Genomic DNA, 8791 nt, shown 5'->3' on the forward strand with positions numbered 1-8791 from the left:
TCACCACCTTAGTCTTCAGCTGGGCATCCTGTCTACATTGTTCCCTTTTCTATACGATGAGACATGTATCCTATTGCGTACTAGGCAACTGATAGGCCCTCATGTCAGATGACATCCTGCTGTAGCTTTGTGAAGTAATGGCACCACGTGACCAATTGCCCTGGGAGACGATTACACCGGAGGACCAGACATCAGCAATTACACACTAGGTAACTATCTGTGAATATGACTGCACAGCGAGTAGGAGTTGCAATGGGAAAGTACACTGCACCATTGAAAGCATTGGGCTCCTATTTAAAGAGGGCTAGAGTTAGAAGAATCAACTGATTGGCCCTCATGTCAGATGACATTCTGCTGTAGTTTTGGGATGTAATGGCACCACTTGACCAATCGCCCTGGGTGACGATTACACCGGAGGACCAGACATCAGCAATTACACACTATTTAAGTATCTGGGAATATGACTGCACAGCAAGTAGGATGAGTAATGGGAAAGTACTCTGCACCATTGAAAGCATTGGGATCCTATTTAAAGAGGGATAGAGTTAGAACACAGTTTCTAAATAGCGGTCCATCTTGAGTATCAGAGTCCCACTCACAGAGAGCAGGGAAACCGGTTAAATAGCTTCCCTCCATCAGAAAGTAAGTCAATTGCTCTAACCTAAGACACCTCGTTCCAGCCTAAAAGATGGTAATTAACTCGGAGGACATATTGCCTGCAAAACTATCTAAAGAAGATTTTGTCAGCCCCATAGACAGTCAAAGTCTTTGAGAAACTATCATGATGGCCATAGCGTCATTCATATTGCTACCGTCTTAGAAGATTATATTTATGCGTAAGACCCCACTAAAAGGCACTGAGAGCCATCAGATACTAAGAACGTTTAATTAATGGCAAAATGATTAAATGAGAGTTTGACTTACCATATCTATTGATCGAGGCATGGAGAAGGCTGAAGAATGAGCTTTCTTTATTTTTTTTTTCTCAGCAAGCGGAGAAATATTCCTCTGCAACACTGCCTCTGCTGGCCATTCAGTATAATCTGCAGATGGAAAAGTCCACTGTTAGTCAATTTTTAGAACTTGAATATTTCCAAACCAAATGCAACACTACCAAAAAATGATTTCTATAAAGAGTCAATTATTAGTACTATGGCGTGTCTAATATTGTGAAAATCCAAAGCTCACTAAAAATTATATTCTCAATTTAGATTTCAACCTAGCAGACTTCTTTCAATCCTATGCCTCATTTGCTAGTACTCTCTACACAACTCTAGCACCTATATGAGGACTTGGATAGAAAGATCTCTTTAGCAGCCAAGAGATAACGTACCCTTCTCACAGGAAATATTTTGGTTATGGTACACCATAGCAATTCAGTGATCTGATACGTTAAGGGAGGAAGGTTTATGCTACGGTTTGTGGGAATAAGAACAACTATGAATAACAGATTCTAACACCTTAATTTCAGCACATCCCTATCAGTTAACCTATAGAGAACTCCAGAATGTTATGATCAACCACTCCTTCAAACAAATGTATAAGTCTCAAATAATGGCCTAGTTCCTTTCATCTCACCACCTTAGTCTTCAGCTGGGCATCCTGTCTACATTGTTCCCTTTTCTATACGATGAGACATGTATCCTATTGCGTACTAGGCAACTGATAGGCCCTCATGTCAGATGACATCCTGCTGTAGCTTTGTGAAGTAATGGCACCACGTGACCAATTGCCCTGGGAGACGATTACACCGGAGGACCAGACATCAGCAATTACACACTAGGTAACTATCTGTGAATATGACTGCACAGCGAGTAGGAGTTGCAATGGGAAAGTACACTGCACCATTGAAAGCATTGGGCTCCTATTTAAAGAGGGCTAGAGTTAGAAGAATCAACTGATTGGCCCTCATGTCAGATGACATTCTGCTGTAGTTTTGGGATGTAATGGCACCACTTGACCAATCGCCCTGGGTGACGATTACACCGGAGGACCAGACATCAGCAATTACACACTATTTAAGTATCTGGGAATATGACTGCACAGCAAGTAGGATGAGTAATGGGAAAGTACTCTGCACCATTGAAAGCATTGGGATCCTATTTAAAGAGGGATAGAGTTAGAACACAGTTTCTAAATAGCGGTCCATCTTGAGTATCAGAGTCCCACTCACAGAGAGCAGGGAAACCGGTTAAATAGCTTCCCTCCATCAGAAAGTAAGTCAATTGCTCTAACCTAAGACACCTCGTTCCAGCCTAAAAGATGGTAATTAACTCGGAGGACATATTGCCTGCAAAACTATCTAAAGAAGATTTTGTCAGCCCCATAGACAGTCAAAGTCTTTGAGAAACTATCATGATGGCCATAGCGTCATTCATATTGCTACCGTCTTAGAAGATTATATTTATGCGTAAGACCCCACTAAAAGGCACTGAGAGCCATCAGATACTAAGAACGTTTAATTAATGGCAAAATGATTAAATGAGAGTTTGACTTACCATATCTATTGATCGAGGCATGGAGAAGGCTGAAGAATGAGCTTTCTTTATTTTTTTTTTCTCAGCAAGCGGAGAAATATTCCTCTGCAACACTGCCTCTGCTGGCCATTCAGTATAATCTGCAGATGGAAAAGTCCACTGTTAGTCAATTTTTAGAACTTGAATATTTCCAAACCAAATGCAACACTACCAAAAAATGATTTCTATAAAGAGTCAATTATTAGTACTATGGCGTGTCTAATATTGTGAAAATCCAAAGCTCACTAAAAATTATATTCTCAATTTAGATTTCAACCTAGCAGACTTCTTTCAATCCTATGCCTCATTTGCTAGTACTCTCTACACAACTCTAGCACCTATATGAGGACTTGGATAGAAAGATCTCTTTGGCAGCCAAGAGATAACGTACCCTTCTCACAGGAAATATTTTGGTTATGGTACACCATAGCAATTCAGTGATCTGATACGTTAAGGGAGGAAGGTTTATGCTACGGTTTGTGGGAATAAGAACAACTATGAATAACAGATTCTAACACCTTAATTTCAGCACATCCCTATCAGTTAACCTATAGAGAACTCCAGAATGTTATGATCAACCACTCCTTCAAACAAATGTATAAGTCTCAAATAATGGCCTAGTTCCTTTCATCTCACCACCTTAGTCTTCAGCTGGGCATCCTGTCTACATTGCTCCCTTTTCTATACGATGAGACATGTATCCTATTGCGTACTAGGAAACTGATTGGCCCTCATGTCAGAGGACATCCTGCTGTAGCTTTGTGAAGTAATGGCACCACGTGACCAATCGCCCTGGGAGACGATTACACCGGAGGACCAGACATCAGCAATTACACACTAGGTAACTATCTGTGAATATGACTGCACAGCGAGTAGGAGTTGCAATGGGAAAGTACACTGCACCATTGAAAGCATTGGGCTCCTATTTAAAGAGGGCTAGAGTTAGAAGAATCAACTGATTGGCCCTCATGTCAGATGACATTCTGCTGTAGTTTTGGGATGTAATGGCACCACTTGACCAATCGCCCTGGGTGACGATTACACCGGAGGACCACACATCAGCAATTACACACTATTTAAGTGTCTGGGAATATGACTGCACAGCAAGTAGGATGAGTAATGGGAAAGTACTCTGCACCATTGAAAGCATTGGGATCCTATTTAAAGAGGGATAGAGTTAGAACACAGTTTCTAAATAGCGGTCCATCTTGAGTATCAGAGTCCCACTCACAGAGAGCAGGGAAACCGGTTAAATAGCTTCCCTCCATCAGAAAGTAAGTCAATTGCTCTAACCTAAGACACCTCGTTCCAGCCTAAAAGATGGTAATTAACTCTGAGGACATATTGCCTGCAAAACTATCTAAAGAAGATTTTGTCAGCCCCATAGACAGTCAAAGTCTTTGAGAAACTATCATGATGGCCATAGCGTCATTCATATTGCTACCGTCTTAGAAGATTATATTTATGCGTAAGACCCCACTAAAAGGCACTGAGAGCCATCAGATACTAAGAACGTTTAATTAATGGCAAAATGATTAAATGAGAGTTTGACTTACCATATCTATTGATCGAGGCATGGAGAAGGCTGAAGAATGAGCTTTCTTTATTTTTTTTTTCTCAGCAAGCGGAGAAATATTCCTCTGCAACACTGCCTCTGCTGGCCATTCAGTATAATCTGCAGATGGAAAAGTCCACTGTTAGTCAATTTTTAGAACTTGAATATTTCCAAACCAAATGCAACACTACCAAAAAATGATTTCTATAAAGAGTCAATTATTAGTACTATGGCGTGTCTAATATTGTGAAAATCCAAAGCTCACTAAAAATTATATTCTCAATTTAGATTTCAACCTAGCAGACTTCTTTCAATCCTATGCCTCATTTGCTAGTACTCTCTACACAACTCTAGCACCTATATGAGGACTTGGATAGAAAGATCTCTTTGGCAGCCAAGAGATAACGTACCCTTCTCACAGGAAATATTTTGGTTATGGTACACCATAGCAATTCAGTGATCTGATACGTTAAGGGAGGAAGGTTTATGCTACGGTTTGTGGGAATAAGAACAACTATGAATAACAGATTCTAACACCTTAATTTCAGCACATCCCTATCAGTTAACCTATAGAGAACTCCAGAATGTTATGATCAACCACTCCTTCAAACAAATGTATAAGTCTCAAATAATGGCCTAGTTCCTTTCATCTCACCACCTTAGTCTTCAGCTGGGCATCCTGTCTACATTGCTCCCTTTTCTATACGATGAGACATGTATCCTATTGCGTACTAGGAAACTGATTGGCCCTCATGTCAGAGGACATCCTGCTGTAGCTTTGTGAAGTAATGGCACCACGTGACCAATCGCCCTGGGAGACGATTACACCGGAGGACCAGACATCAGCAATTACACACTAGGTAACTATCTGTGAATATGACTGCACAGCGAGTAGGAGTTGCAATGGGAAAGTACACTGCACCATTGAAAGCATTGGGCTCCTATTTAAAGAGGGCTAGAGTTAGAAGAATCAACTGATTGGCCCTCATGTCAGATGACATTCTGCTGTAGTTTTGGGATGTAATGGCACCACTTGACCAATCGCCCTGGGTGACGATTACACCGAAGGACCAGACATCAGCAATTACACACTATTTAAGTGTCTGGGAATATGACTGCACAGCAAGTAGGATGAGTAATGGGAAAGTACTCTGCACCATTGAAAGCATTGGGATCCTATTTAAAGAGGGATAGAGTTAGAACACAGTTTCTAAATAGCGGTCCATCTTGAGTTTCAGAGTCCCACTCACAGAGAGCAGGGAAACCGGTTAAATAGCTTCCCTCCATCAGAAAGTAAGTCAATTGCTCCAACCTAAGACACCTCGTTCCAGCCTAAAAGATGGTAATTAACTCTGAGGACATATTGCCTGCAAAACTATCTAAAGAAGATTTTGTCAGCCCCATAGACAGTCAAAGTCTTTGAGAAACTATCATGATGGCCATAGCGTCATTCATATTGCTACCGTCTTAGAAGATTATATTTATGCGTAAGACCCCACTAAAAGGCACTGAGAGCCATCAGATACTAAGAACGTTTAATTAATGGCAACATGATTAAATGAGAGTTTGACTTACCATATCTATTGATCGAGGCATGGAGAAGGCTGAAGAATGAGCTTTCTTTATTTTTTTTTTTCTCAGCAAGCGGAGAAATATTCCTCTGCAACACTGCCTCTGCTGGCCATTCAGTATAATCTGCAGATGGAAAAGTCCACTGTTGGTCAATTTTTAAAACTTGAATATTTCCAAACCAAATGCAACACTACCAAAAAATGATTTCTATAAAGAGTCAATTATTAGTACTATGGCGTGTCTAATATTGTGAAAATCCAAAGCTCACTAAAAATTATATTCTCAATTTAGATTTCAACCTAGCAGACTTCTTTCAATCCTATGCCTCATTTGCTAGTACTCTCTACACAACTCTAGCACCTATATGAGGACTTGGATAGAAAGATCTCTTTGGCAGCCAAGAGATAACGTACCCTTCTCACAGGAAATATTTTAGGTTATGGTACACCATAGCAATTCAGTGATCTGATACGTTAAGGGAGGAAGGTTTATGCTACGGTTTGTGGGAATAAGAACAACTATGAATAACAGATTCTAACACCTTAATTTCAGCACATCCCTATCAGTTAAACTATAGAGAACTCCAGAATGTTATGATCAACCACTCCTTCAAACAAATGTATAAGTCTCAAATAATGGCCTAGTTCCTTTCATCTCACCACCTTAGTCTTCAGCTGGGCATCCTGTCTACATTGTTCCCTTTTCTATACGATGAGACATGTATCCTATTGCGTACTAGGCAACTGATAGGCCCTCATGTCAGATGACATCCTGCTGTAGCTTTGTGAAGTAATGGCACCACGTGACCAATTGCCCTGGGAGACGATTACACCGGAGGACCAGACATCAGCAATTACACACTAGGTAACTATCTGTGAATATGACTGCACAGCGAGTAGGAGTTGCAATGGGAAAGTACACTGCACCATTGAAAGCATTGGGCTCCTATTTAAAGAGGGCTAGAGTTAGAAGAATCAACTGATTGGCCCTCATGTCAGATGACATTCTGCTGTAGTTTTGGGATGTAATGGCACCACTTGACCAATCGCCCTGGGTGACGATTACACCGGAGGACCAGACATCAGCAATTACACACTATTTAAGTATCTGGGAATATGACTGCACAGCAAGTAGGATGAGTAATGGGAAAGTACTCTGCACCATTGAAAGCATTGGGATCCTATTTAAAGAGGGATAGAGTTAGAACACAGTTTCTAAATAGCGGTCCATCTTGAGTATCAGAGTCCCACTCACAGAGAGCAGGGAAACCGGTTAAATAGCTTCCCTCCATCAGAAAGTAAGTCAATTGCTCTAACCTAAGACACCTCGTTCCAGCCTAAAAGATGGTAATTAACTCGGAGGACATATTGCCTGCAAAACTATCTAAAGAAGATTTTGTCAGCCCCATAGACAGTCAAAGTCTTTGAGAAACTATCATGATGGCCATAGCGTCATTCATATTGCTACCGTCTTAGAAGATTATATTTATGCGTAAGACCCCACTAAAAGGCACTGAGAGCCATCAGATACTAAGAACGTTTAATTAATGGCAAAATGATTAAATGAGAGTTTGACTTACCATATCTATTGATCGAGGCATGGAGAAGGCTGAAGAATGAGCTTTCTTTATTTTTTTTTTCTCAGCAAGCGGAGAAATATTCCTCTGCAACACTGCCTCTGCTGGCCATTCAGTATAATCTGCAGATGGAAAAGTCCACTGTTAGTCAATTTTTAGAACTTGAATATTTCCAAACCAAATGCAACACTACCAAAAAATGATTTCTATAAAGAGTCAATTATTAGTACTATGGCGTGTCTAATATTGTGAAAATCCAAAGCTCACTAAAAATTATATTCTCAATTTAGATTTCAACCTAGCAGACTTCTTTCAATCCTATGCCTCGTTTGCTAGTACTCTCTACACAACTCTAGCACCTATATGAGGACTTGGATAGAAAGATCTCTTTGGCAGCCAAGAGATAACGTACCCTTCTCACAGGAAATATTTTAGGTTATGGTACACCATAGCAATTCAGTGATCTGATACGTTAAGGGAGGAAGGTTTATGCTACGGTTTGTGGGAATAAGAACAACTATGAATAACAGATTCTAACACCTTAATTTCAGCACATCCCTATCAGTTAACCTATAGAGAACTCCAGAATGTTATGATCAACCACTCCTTCAAACAAATGTATAAGTCTCAAATAATGGCCTAGTTCCTTTCATCTCACCACCTTAGTCTTCAGCTGGGCATCCTGTCTACATTGTTCCCTTTTCTATACGATGAGACATGTATCCTATTGCGTACTAGGCAACTGATAGGCCCTCATGTCAGATGACATCCTGCTGTAGCTTTGTGAAGTAATGGCACCACGTGACCAATTGCCCTGGGAGACGATTACACCGGAGGACCAGACATCAGCAATTACACACTAGGTAACTATCTGTGAATATGACTGCACAGCGAGTAGGAGTTGCAATGGGAAAGTACACTGCACCATTGAAAGCATTGGGCTCCTATTTAAAGAGGGCTAGAGTTAGAAGAATCAACTGATTGGCCCTCATGTCAGATGACATTCTGCTGTAGTTTTGGGATGTAATGGCACCACTTGACCAATCGCCCTGGGTGACGATTACACCGGAGGACCAGACATCAGCAATTACACACTATTTAAGTATCTGGGAATATGACTGCACAGCAAGTAGGATGAGTAATGGGAAAGTACTCTGCACCATTGAAAGCATTGGGATCCTATTTAAAGAGGGATAGAGTTAGAACACAGTTTCTAAATAGCGGTCCATCTTGAGTATCAGAGTCCCACTCACAGAGAGCAGGGAAACCGGTTAAATAGCTTCCCTCCATCAGAAAGTAAGTCAATTGCTCTAACCTAAGACACCTCGTTCCAGCCTAAAAGATGGTAATTAACTCGGAGGACATATTGCCTGCAAAACTATCTAAAGAAGATTTTGTCAGCCCCATAGACAGTCAAAGTCTTTGAGAAACTATCATGATGGCCATAGCGTCATTCATATTGCTACCGTCTTAGAAGATTATATTTATGCGTAAGACCCCACTAAAAGGCACTGAGAGCCATCAGATACTAAGAACGTTTAATTAATGGCAAAATGATTAAATGAGAGTTTG

Source organism: Lissotriton vulgaris, unplaced genomic scaffold (assembly GCF_964263255.1).
Source record: "Lissotriton vulgaris unplaced genomic scaffold, aLisVul1.2 SCAFFOLD_436, whole genome shotgun sequence".
In the NCBI taxonomy this organism is placed as follows: domain Eukaryota; kingdom Metazoa; phylum Chordata; class Amphibia; order Caudata; family Salamandridae; genus Lissotriton; species Lissotriton vulgaris.